This window comes from Lissotriton helveticus, chromosome 3_1 (assembly GCF_964261635.1).
Source record: "Lissotriton helveticus chromosome 3_1, aLisHel1.1, whole genome shotgun sequence".
In the NCBI taxonomy this organism is placed as follows: Eukaryota; Metazoa; Chordata; class Amphibia; order Caudata; family Salamandridae; genus Lissotriton; species Lissotriton helveticus.
In genome coordinates this window covers 577,099,713-577,112,712 of record NC_136061.1, presented here as the reverse complement: position 1 = coordinate 577,112,712, position 13,000 = coordinate 577,099,713, and the positions used below count along the sequence as shown (strand labels likewise).

Sequence of the window (13,000 nt, the reverse complement as noted above, 5' to 3'; positions counted from 1 at the left end):
AAGCTGCAGAAGGGAGAAACTTTAAATAAATAAATACACCAAATCCGACCAAAGAACAAGGATGGCAGAAACTTTGCTTTGGGAAATAAAAGAAATTGGACCTAGAAAAATTGGGCCAAATTAAGACACAATTCAAAGTTCAAGTGAAAAATGTGAATACCCTAATAGAGCTAGACAACACAGTCTAATCCCACATGCAGGGGAGTTGTGAACCCCCACCATAGCAGGAACGGTCTTCTTAATGGGCCTCTTCTTGCCGTAGCTCAACAGACAAAAGCTCATTATTAAGCTGGAATACAGCGTCAATCCAAGCCGGAGAAAAGGAAAGGGACAGATGGGGAAATAGAATGGGGAAAAAAAGAAGGAATATCGGAACAAAGGGTGGAAATTATATGAATGAGTGGGTGGGTGGATGAATAAATGGGTCGATGAATGAGTAGGTGATAGGATGAGTGAATGATAGCTGAATGAACAGATGAAAAGATGGAATAAAAGAGATGATGGGTACGTGGATGGACAGGTGAAAGGATGGCAGAGTAAAGGGATGGATGAGTGGGTTAAAACATGAGTAAAAGGATTTCAGAGTGGAAGGATGGATGGCAGGGTGGATGGGTGAATGGACAGCAGAGTGGAAGGAGGGGTGGATGGTACAGTAGACGAATTATAGAATGGAGGGCTGGCAGAGTGAACATATGCATGGCAGAGTGCATGGATAGATGGCAGAATGAATTGAAGAATGTCACAGTGAACGGATGGATGGCAGAGTGTCTATATGGATGAATGGCGGAATGGATAGATGGCAGATTGGATGGATGGTTGAAAAGTGGATGGATGGCAGAGTGAATGGATTTATGGGTGGCAGATTGGATAAATTGATGGGTGGCAGAACGGATGGATGGGTGGATCGATGGTAGAGTGGATGGGTAGACATCAGTTTGGATAGATAGATGAATGAATGAGTGGAGTGGGGAAAGGATGAATGATGGATGACAATCAATGGATGAGAGAATGTAAAGGTGAAATAGTGGATATCAACAGGTGGATGAAAGAGTGAAAGAATGAATGGATGCATGCATGGATGGATGGGAGTGACAAGGAAGTTGTTTTAGGAAGGGTTTGCCTTATTTGCTTGGTGGCATCAGCGCTTTAGTTCAAAGTGGGAGCTATTTTAATGTTCTGGCTACTCACTCGCCCACTTGTAAAAAAGATTAGGCAATTTTACTAATATGGCACCTCCAGGTTTGGCCCGAGAACAATTGCACTAGGGCTAGTAGCAACTCGCTCTGCCCCCACACCACTAGCACAATTGCAACCAGGACACACGAAAGGCAGTCACTGGCCAGTGCAACTGTAGGTCCAGTGAGACCCCAAGCATCAGTTTTCACTTTAAAAGCTGACTCCGGTTACGCAGAAGGGCAGACTTACACCCCCTAACATTACATTACACATGCAAAGACAACCTAAACATATAAACTCGACTTTGTTTTGAGCAGCAGAAAGCAAGACCCATCCCACCATATTCTGCATGTAGTGGGAAAACCCTACACTCCTTCCACCCTACTCTAACTCATTGGGCAACGACATGTCTAAACACACAAGCAACTTCTGCAACAAAGCACTTGCAAAGCAGCAGGATCATTTAAGCCAACCTGGTGGACTAACTGACATAAGTAGTTATTTCCCCATACCTGCAAGAGATCTCTCTTCAGAAAGTGCCTCAACAAAAGCCCGATTGTATTTTCTGCAGAGGTGAATAAGGTGAAAAGTGGGTGCCGTGCTTTATTTTAGCCCACTCATCATTTTTTTATTTTGCATAAACTTCTTTCACACACAAATTCTTAAGACGGAAGTTACCCTAACGCACATGGAGTTTTCTCTATGCATGTGAGGCTTTGTTTTGCTCCCTACCCGAGTCTGTCACACCTTACAGAGCGGACCCGGACAAGGAATATATCCATCAGGACGTCAGCACCAATTAGGGTGGATCTCCCGATGCATACAAGATGGCAGCCTTGAGATAGATGGGAGGCCTCCTTTCAAAGACCACCAGGGAAACAGCCCATGCTGCCACTAGCAGTTAAGCAAACGTTTCCTTACTCTAAATTCTTCTCCAACATTCACAAACTCTAAAGGAGCTCATGGATGCTGATTCAGTGTCATGGGTAGCGAAAGGGACATCATAAACTCTTTGACATTAATGACATCACAGAAAGTGTTGCCACACGACTGTTGAACCTGTGATATTTATTTATTTTATGCGTCTTATAGAGCGCCTGAATCACCACCAAAGGGGTATCTCCGCGCTATGGTAGTGCTTTGAGGTCAGTGTTGGGTAGCTAAAGGGACATTACAGAGTCATCGAGGGGGACTGAAAAAGTGCGGTTTTGAGAAGTCGTCGGAATTGAAGATAGTTGGCACATTCACGAAGGAGAAGTGGAAGTTGATTCCAATATGAGGGGCTAGATGGTAAAATGCCTTCCCCCTGTGCGTGATTTCTTTATCCGAGGAACCACAAGGAGTGATTTCGATCCGGACCGGAGTGTTCTGGAGGGCTGATAGCACTTGAGTCTATCACTAAGAAAGCTGGGGGGGTTTGACTTAAACCCTGATTACATCAATTGACAACACTAAAACTCCACAATAAGTGCATTACTATCTGTTGTGTTTACATTCTTAATTGTACTGTTTCTTTAATTGTATTTATACAAGTTGTGTCATTGCTAGAATATGGAATGTTATACATGTCATGTTACAGTGCATCTTTTGTAAAGGACAGTTGTTCCTGTGATGCTGAACTTACTGGATGACATGTACTGAGCTCTTCGATTAATTAAAGGATTACTTTACTTCATATCCTGGATTTATTCTTCATTTCACTGGCGACGGGATTCGAAGAGCAGAACCTACGTGAGCAACTCAAATTTACAAATTTCTGGAATATTAATAAAGAAGATAAGAAAGAGTTTAAACACTCTCTTCATTTAACAATCTTTTGCTTTATATTACCGTGGAATATTTAGTTTGCTGTGCTGGAAGGTAACAACTTTATTTCCTTTACCGCTATTTGGAATTCTACTTAATTTGTAAAGGATTTCGATTTATTGGACTATTCCTTATTGTGCGATCTAAAGGAGAGTTGCGGGTTTTTTTCCCCCGACATCACCAAATCAACGCGTGTTTGGAAAGGAAACATATCAACTTCAGCGTGTTTGGAAAGGAAACATTTTAATCTTACTTTGTTTCATTCCGTTACTGACACGCACCGCAATTCAAACGTAATCGCCTCTTGGTTCGAATTCTTACACACTTCAGCACGCACCATGTTTCTAAGGTAATTGCTTACTGTTCGAGAGCTGATCGTCTCCTGGTTCTACCTTTGAGGAACTTCTTCTTTGGAATTCTTCCTTGGTTTCCAGATTCGACGCTTCGACGATCTGCATTGAATTGCATTGTGGGTACGCTTGCGTGTGACGTCACACGTACGAGCGGCCATTTTGGTAAAACGTGAAGGTTACAAACAAACATTCTTTACCAACTAGCGTTATCTTCAGCGGTGATTCGCACACCTTGTGTGTTATTTTCATCGGTGATTTGCACACCTTGTGCATTATCGTCATCGGTGATACGCACACCATTGCTTTTGACTTTATTAATTTAGTTGTTAATTAACAATTTTTTTATTTCCTTTTTTTTTTTGGTATCACAGCGAATCTACATTAAGTAACCTTATCATTCTGTGAGGTATTTATGCAGCTTTGATTACTACTATCTTACTATCAATAATTTTTACATAAGTTATCCAGTATCACTATCTGTTCAGCGTTAATTAACTATGTCTCAACCTAATTATAATATTAGTGCACCTCAAGCCTTTTGGGTTTCAGGCAGTGAACCTCCACTTAAATGGTTGGAGTGGAAACCTTATTTTTGCAACTATATTGATGCATTAGATGAAGATGGAAAAATGTCTTATGCTCAAAAGAAAAGACTTCTTTTACATTCTTTAGGTCCTGTAGGATTGAAAGTGTATGAAACTATGACTAAACCTTCTTTTCCTGGAGATTTAAATGTGTAAATGTTGGCACTATTACATTTAGACACTTACTTTGCTCCTAAAGTTTGTATAGGTGTAACTAGGTACAATTTTTTTTCAAGAAAACAAACTAAGGATGAAAACATTGATCGTTATCTTGCTGACCTTAAGAAATTATCGTTAGACTGCAAATTTGGTGTGTTACAAGAAGAACTTATTAGGGACCAAATTGTTATGCATTCTTATAATGCCTCCATTCAAGATAGATTGTGGATTAATGGAGATTCTCCTTTAGATGACATTCTGGCAATCGCACGTAAAGCGGAAATGTTAGGCAGATGTGCTAATGTAATCAAACTTGATAATACTTCTAATTCTAATGAGGTTGTTAGTAAAGTCAATGTAGTTGATAGAAGGAAATTTAACTATAACTCAAAGAACACTATGAGTACTGGTAACAGACCATTTTATGCAAAACATTCTCAAGCTTCCTCAAATTCTAAAGTTAAGTGTTATAGATGTAATAGTTCTGAACACTTGGCAGACTTTAAAGGATGTCCTGGCCTCAAAGTGAAATGCGCTAATTGTGGATTAAAAGGTAATTTAACAAAAGCTTGTAACAGGAAGAAGAAAAACAAAGTTAATTTTGTGAATGATATGGATGAGGATGAAATTCTGGAGAATGATCTGGAAGACAATTTGGTTATGAATTTACATGACAAATTAGTTTTGAAAATCCGTGATGAAGATGTGGTTAACAAACCCATTTGTTTAATGAGTATTGGTGGGGTGGATATTAAGATTTATGCAGATTCTGGTTCGCCCTATACAATTATTAATGAAGAGATGTGGGAATCTTCTTTTGTCCAACAAGTGGGTGATAAATTATTAGCTCCAGACATTCACCCTAAAGGCTATATGGGGGAACCTATTAATATTCTTGGTTTCCATTGGTTTGCATTTAGATTCAAGGGGAGAGAATGTAGAGGGAAGCTATACATTGCAAAAAAAGGTCCACCAGTTCTAGGATGGTTTGACCAAAAACAATTGCACATCATTTTAGACCCGAACAGTCGTGAACAAGTTTTGGTGGTGGATGACAGTACTACCGTAACTAAGGAAATTTTACATAAGTTTCCGAAGGTGTTTAGTAAAACTTTAGGAAACTTAGTTGGATTTGAGCACAAGATCATAATTAAGGATGACGCTTGCCCTAAAGTGCATAAATGTAGAAATGTTCCCATCCTTGTGAGAGATGAAGTGAGTAAAGAATTGGATAAGTTAGTTTCTACTAATATTATTGAACCTGTTGAGGCTAGCGAATGGGTTTCTCCGATTGTCGTTGCGAGACGCAGCAACGGAAAAATTAGACTATGTGTAGATCTAAGATACCTAAATAACAACATTGTAGTTGACAAGTTCCCACTTCCTAAGATTAATGAAATGGTCTCTAGTTTAGGCAATGCACAATGGTTCTCGACCATAGATCTATCATCGGCATATCATCAGATTTCCTTGTGTCCTGAATCAATGAAATTTACATCTTTTGTAACCCCTTTTGGTTGCTTCCGTTATAAGCGGATGCCCTTTGGCTTAGCCTCGGCGGCCGCTGTTTTCCAGCGATTAATGTATCAGCTTTTTAAGGAGGAAAAAGGTATCAGATTTTTTCAAGACGATATACTTGTTTTTGGGGATGATGAGAGTGAGCATTTGTCTAGGTTGGAGAGAGTTTTGAGTATTCTTGAGAGCAAAGGCCTTACGGTAGAGCATTCAAAGTGTAAATTTGCACAAAAGAGTGTGACTTACCTTGGTCATATTATTGATAAAGATGGTGTTAGACCTAAACCCACTTTGGTTTCAGCTATTTCTGATGCGCCTGTTCCTACATGTAAGGATGACATCAAGTCATTTCTAGGAATGGCAGAATTTTGCTCAAAGTATGTTCCTAATTTTGCAAATGTCACCTATAACATTCGGCAACTGTTAAAAAAGAATGTAAAATTTGAGTGGTCTAATTCGTGTGATCAAGATTTCAAAAATATCAAGTTAGCTATTGCCAAAGCCACTTCCCTGCGAAATTTTGATCCATCTCTAGATAGCATAATTACGACTGATGCTAGTAACAAAGGCCTTGGGGCTGTTTTAGTTCAAGTGGATGAGAATGGCAGGGAGAAAGTGATTGCTTATGCTTCAAGATCTTTGTCTCCTTGTGAAGAAAAGTACCCAATAATAGACAAAGAAGCCTTAGCGTGTGCTTGGGCATTAGAACATTTTAAATCCTTTGTTTGGGGGAAAATGTGTTTATTACGTAGTGATCACAAGCCTTTGGTAAAAATTTTAACAACAGAAGGTGTGATCAATGCGTCTGCAAGGTTGGCTAGGATTTCAATGAGGTTGCAAAATTTCGTTTACAAGATTGTTTATGTTCCAGGCAAAAGTAATGTTCTTGCTGATTTTTTGTCAAGGATGCCAGTCATGTTGGAAGAGTGTGACAATAATGAATGGAATGGATTGCAAGTTGCTTTGGTTCATGATGAAGGTCTTTCAGCTTTCAGTAAGGAGGAGTGGAATAAGGAGTATTCAGCAGATGTTATTTTACAGAAGGTAATTTCATTCACTGTTAATGGTTGGCCAAGTAAAAAAGATTTGTTGGATGATGCTATCAGACCTTTTTGGGAGGTTAGGTCTGAACTTTCTGTGGCACATGAAACACTTTTAAGAGGTGAAAGGATAATTCCTCCTGTGACTTTACGTGAAGGGATTATTGAACTCTGCCACGAGGGACATCCAGGTATTGTGCGATCTAAGTCATTGATTAAGCATTTGTTTTGGTGGCCTGGTTGTGATTCTCAGATAGAAAAGGTTGTTAGAGATTGTGTTATTTGTGCTTCTGCAGATAAGACTTTGCGGACTTGTCGTCCTCCAATGTTAGAGTGTTCCATTCCTGAGCATCCTTGGGAGTGTGTAGCAGTTGATATTATGGGTCCTATTCAAGGGAATGATGGCTCCCATCAATTTTTGATTGTTCTTATGGACCTTTTCTCGAAATGGCCTGTGGTTAAACTGGTTGAGAGGGCTGACACGGATTCAGTTCTTTCCTTTCTTGATGAAACTTTTGTTACGGAGGGAATTCCTTCATGTATCCTCACGGATAATGGAGTCCAATTCTTATCTTTAAGGGCGAAAACGTATTTTAAAACATTAGGTATTAGGCACAGAACTACATCACTTTATAATCCTGGTGGAAATGGTGTTGTTGAGCGTTTTAACAGGGTTTTGAAGAATGCCATTCAGTTGTCTCTGAGTAATAATTTAGATTGGCCTACACAAGTGGGGAAGGTGGTTTGGAATTACCGCATCACTAATAATGATTCAACTGGGATTTCACAATTTGTGTTAATGAAAGGTAGGAATCCACGTTCTAAAACCATTCCTGCTTGGTTATTTTCTAGTGATGTCGAACCTTGGTCTAGTGAATTGGTGAAGGCACGTATGGAACTTGTGCATGATAAAAGTAAAAAATATCATGACTTGAAGCATGGTTCTAAAGAAGTTCAGATTGAGGTTGGAGATTGGATTAGAGTCAAGAAACCTTTTAAGGTCCAGAAAGGTGATTCACAATTCTCTGAGCCTTTTCAGGTAGCGGAGGTTTTGAGAAACTCTGTTAAACTTAACAATGGGAAGGTTTGGAATCGGAGTAGGATTGCGAAATGTAGACTTGGTAATTCTCGCACTCTTTGGAAACCAGAAGATTTGGATGTAGATAGTTCTTCTGAGAATGACGAGTTACAGGTTAATCCCGAAGTGGTTAGTTGTCCTAGTATAAGTGAGGTTCCTTCTACGAGTGATGTTGTGGATTCTTCTACTAAGGTTTCAGAAGGAATTGTGGATCCTGAAGGAACGAGTTCTGTTTCTGTGAATGAGGACTCATCATTGTGTCGTCATTCCTCAAGGAAGAGGGTGGTTCCTCTTTGGCTTAAAGATTACATTATGAGTAATAAGTAATTGTCAGAAGTTAATTAGCAGTATTTATATTTTTATATCTTTTAGTGTTTATTTATTTTGTATTTTTTTATTATTAGGAAAGGGGGATGTGTTGTGTTTACATTCTTAATTGTACGGTTTCTTTAATTGTATTTATACAAGTTATGTCATTGCTAGAATATGGATTGTTATACATGTCATGTTACAGTGCATCTTTTGTAAAGGACAGTTGTTCCTGTGATGCTGAACTTACTTGATGACATGTACTGAGCTCTTCGATTAATTAAAGGATTACTTTACTTCATATCCTGGATTTATTCTTCATTTAACTATCTATTTTACATTCCACCTCGCATGGTTTTTGAAAGTGGTGGGGCATAATACTGCCACTAAATTGTAGCGAGCAAGAGAATTGAGTGAGCCAGCCATCCTAAAATTTCAACAGAAAGTTCTTAGGCTCAGAAAGGGCACTCATAAAATACTCAAGCCCTTTCATGGTGTGCCAAGTCAATGAAACCAGATCCTCACTAGGAGTTGACCACATTTTTTCCAAAATGTGCTACAGGTGCCCCAATATATATCAAAAAGTACCTCCATTGTGCCAGTGCCCAGCATTTTGTCATGTGTGCCCCTGTATGTCATGTCTGCCCCCTTTTTCCAAAAATCACATACAATATGCCAATGTCATAATTGTGCAATTTATGCCATCTATAGGTCGCGTCTGATTCTTATGTCAAAAATTACCTCTTGTATGCCAGGGCCAGCATTGTCATGGTGGCCCCCTTCCACTTGTCGCTGTTGTCCTCCTTTTTGTCAAGAATTACCAACAGTGTGCTAGCACCACCATTTTTCTATAGGTGCCTATGCCAAAAACCTCAAAGTATGGCAGCGCCAGCATATTTCCATTGGTGCCCCATACATATACGAAGAATTATATCCATCTTGTAGGTCAGTCCTAGAACCATGGGTTCCCATTATACCAAAAATTGCCTTCAGTAGGCAGTGTCAATATTTTGTCTAAAATGGCTACTATTCTAAGATATGTCTCCAGTATGCCAGCACCAGTATTTTGTCGCGAGTGCTTTGATAAGCCAAACGTTACATTCAATATGCCAAGAGCAACAGTAAACTTGCAAGCATAACACCACATTCTCACTCACGCCCACTTACATTCACACACTCACTCTCATTTATTTCCACTCTCTCTTGCATTCATTCTTTCACTTATAACTCACCCACACTGATTGACTCTCACTCATTCTTACTCCGATCACTAATACTTAATCACTTGCACTTCATTTTACTCTCCCTCATTGCCACTCACTCTCACTTATTCTCATTCTGTGAAATACATATTCCCACTGTCACCTACATTCTCTCACTCATAGCTTCTCACTCACACTCAATTGCACTCACTCTCACTTAGTCTCACTCACTCTGACTCATCATTCTCATTCAGTTACACTTACACTCTCTCACTCATTCTTATTAATTTTCTCTCAGCCGCTCAGTCACGTTTACACTCACTCATTATCACTCACCCTTACTCACTTACTGCCAACCAACCTCACTCATTCTCACTCCCCATCAGTCACTGACTCTCACAGGTATGCTCACAATACCAAAACACACATACATACTGTCTCTCAAACACAATTTCACGAATATGCACACATTCAAAATACAATTAAAAGAAAAATGATACTTACCCAGTAAGCATTAGTTCGAGGCATGTAGTGCTGTAGATTTACATGGTTTGCATAATCCTGTCATTTAGTGTTGGGCTCGGATATGTGCAAGTTGTTTTATTTCTAAGAAAGTCTTTTGAGTCACGAGGTATAGTGACTCCTCCTCTTGCTTGTAATGCGCATGGTCCACTGCTCCATTGTTCGATCGTTTTCCACAAGGAGGGTGAGGATGGAGTGCGAAGGATTGTGAAGTATAGTGAGATGACCATGTGAAAGGAATGTAATACATAAGTAACTCAAACCACCAGAGGTTTCCGGGAAGGAGGGTGGGTGCATGTGTATCTACAGCACTACATGCCACAAACAGATGCTTACTGGACAAGTAACATTTTCAGCTCAAGGCATATGCGGCTGTACATATACATGCTTAGACTGTAAAGCAGTTCTCCCTCATAAGCGGTGGCTAACCTGTGTGCATTGCAGTTGTTTGAAATTGTGTACATAGAACCGCTTGACCCACATTAGCTTGTTGGCAAGCCATGACATCTACACAATAATGTTTTGTAAATGTATGCGGTGTAGGACATGTAGCTGCTTTACATATGTGAACTATAGATAGGTATGTTTCCTAAGAAAGCCATTGAAACTCATTTTTTACAGGTACAGTGAGCTCTTGGAGGGACGTGTAGATTTCTTTCAGCTTTAGAATAACAGGTTTGGATGTGTTTGACATTCCAACGTGAAATGCATAGAAATGGACCTTTCTTTGTGTAGTTTTGAAAAGGCAAAAAAGAGTTTTTGTGTTTTCCCAACTGATTTGGTTCTACACAATATAGTACATGAGGGCCCTTTTACATCTAAAGTGTGTAGAGCCCTTTCCCCAACTAAGCCAGGTTGGGGAAAACATACCGGCAATTCATTAGATTGATTTAGGTGGAATTGAGATACCACCTTTGAAACATATTTAGGATTGGTAAGCAGTACCAACCTATCTTTATGTAGTTAAAAGAAGCTCACTGACCTGTCTGAGTGAAGTGATAGCAATTTAAAATGTGACCCTCCAGAGTAAAAACTGTAGTGTAGGGGCTCAAATGCAGGGCCCTTTGGCCTTGTTAACACAATATTAAGATTTCAAGTGGGAGATGGTGTTATTCTAGGAGGAGTTACTCTTTTGAGACCCTATAAGAAGGCTTTAAGAACTGGAATCCTGAATAGAGAAGTGTGCTGTCTGTTTTGGAGCTATGCAGCTACTGCTACTAGGTGTAGCCAAATAAATGTAAAAGCGAACCCAGAGGTATGTAAATGAAACAAATAACAGACAATGTCCTGAACTTTGTCCCTAGAAGATCAATGTGTTTGGAATGGCAATAATGAACACGTGTTTTCCACTTTGCAGCATAACAGGCCCTTGAAGAATATCCATACGAGTTTGTGGTAGATCTATATAACCAAACACTAGGACTTCAGAAGCTAGATCGAAAGGTTGAGGGACCTGGGTTTTGTCTGCGTAGGCAAGCAGCTACTACAGTGAGCAAGTTGGTGAAAACCTTGCGGGCTGTAGTGACCCCGAATGGAAACACTTTGTAGTGGAAGTGTTGGCCATTCAATACGAACCTGAGTTATTGGGGATGCACCAGGTGAATTAGAATGTGGAAGTAGGTGACCTTCAAGTCGAGTGCGGCCATGAATTTGCCTTTTGAAGTAGAGGAATTACATCTAGAATAGGTCTGAGGCCCATTATTGGTCTTAAGGACCTATCCTTTTTGTGAATAAAGAAGTAGAGTGAATAGATCCCTGTGCCTTGCTGGTGTAATGGCATGGGTTCTATGGCCCCTTTTTTTAACAGACCTTTAACTTCCTCCCTGAGAAACTGTTGATGGTCTGTTGAGAGTTTGTCTTTCAGAGGTGGAATATTTGAATCTGTGGAAGTGAACTCCAGACAATAACCATGTTGGATAATATCCAACATCCACTGGTGTCAGAGGTGATGTTGCCTGAGGTGGGAAAGAACCATTGTAGTCGTCCCCCGACAGGTGCTGTGTGATCGGGCGAGGAGGTTGGTAAGTCAAGGTTTGGTGGTGGTGAAGGAAGGTTTATTGCATCAGCCCTTACCTCTACCTCTGGAATTCTTGCTGCTGTATGAGCCCTTGTAGTATACCCTTGAGTAGAAAGTTTGGGCGTGTGTTTTTTGGAAGTAGTTTGAGATCTCAGTTAGGTAATTTTGGATTCTCCATGATGAGAGGAGTGGCAAAAGCAGCCACATTACGATGGAGTTTGCAGTGCCCCCATGGCTTTAACCATCAAACTATCCTTTTTTTGCTAGAAGGAAGTCCAGTTGAGGCCCAAAAAGAGGTTCCCCATCAAAGGGAAGAAGCAACAGATTTTATTCAACCCCAGGTTTAACACCTAAGACTCGTAGCCAGGTAGGTTTCTGAAGGATGATACTTGAGTTTAGGCCTCTAGCTGCGGTGTCTGCATCGAGGGCTCAGCGAATCGTGGTGTTTAAAATTACCTCAAAGGAAACTGGAGACGCCCTCAAGGAGATGTCGTCCCAATGAGCCCTGTCGTAGCAAGCAAAGAGGCCAAAAGAGTTTGTAATTCTCCAATGGTTGACAGATTGTGCAGTCATCCTTTTAACCGTGGCATCTATCTTCTTACTCTTTATCTGGTGGGGTGCCTTACCAGATGTATGAGAGGTAGCCCTTTTACGGTCTGATGCCACCACTAACGTGTCAGGTGGGAGTAGCCCTTTAATGTATGTGGAGTTGTTGGGTGACGGTTTGTATTTTTTGTCAAACCTGGGTGTGATGACCCTGGACTTGATAGCGTTGTTGAAAATATCAGGTGCGTTTCTGAGCAAACCTTTCAGCATTGGCAGATATTGTGCCGAACGCTGAGGAGACAAGTGGGCCTCAATAATGAATCATACTTTAAACTGGATTGTGTGAGGCAGTGGTTCCCAAACTTTTCTGACCCGCGTCTCCCTTGGCCTATTGGCCATTGGCCATTGGCTACGGCTCCCCTTTTTGTTTCTTTTTGTTGGTGGGTAGGAGGAAGTAAGGGGGATTGAAACCCTGCCTCGGCTTGCAATCAGTGTATGTATGTAAACAAATATACACTCAACCATTTATCTATCACATAATTATTAAATGCATTGATTTTTGGTTTACTTACTACTACACAGTGGAACCAATTTAATCAACCTTAGAATGGCAGTCAAAATTAAAACGTGCATGGGCTGTAACTTTTTTATGGGCATTTTTATATAGCGCAAAACCAACACAAAGGTATTGGA

At 40.3% G+C, this 13,000-nt stretch overlaps 1 protein-coding gene across 7 annotated transcripts in view; it reads right to left on the bottom strand.

Annotated features, from left to right (window-relative positions):
* LOC144822716 (ADP-ribosylhydrolase ARH1-like) overlaps positions 1-13,000 on the bottom strand; it is a 506,468-nt gene that overhangs the window by 17,750 nt on the left and 475,718 nt on the right. The gene's annotated exons all lie outside the window — the stretch shown is intronic.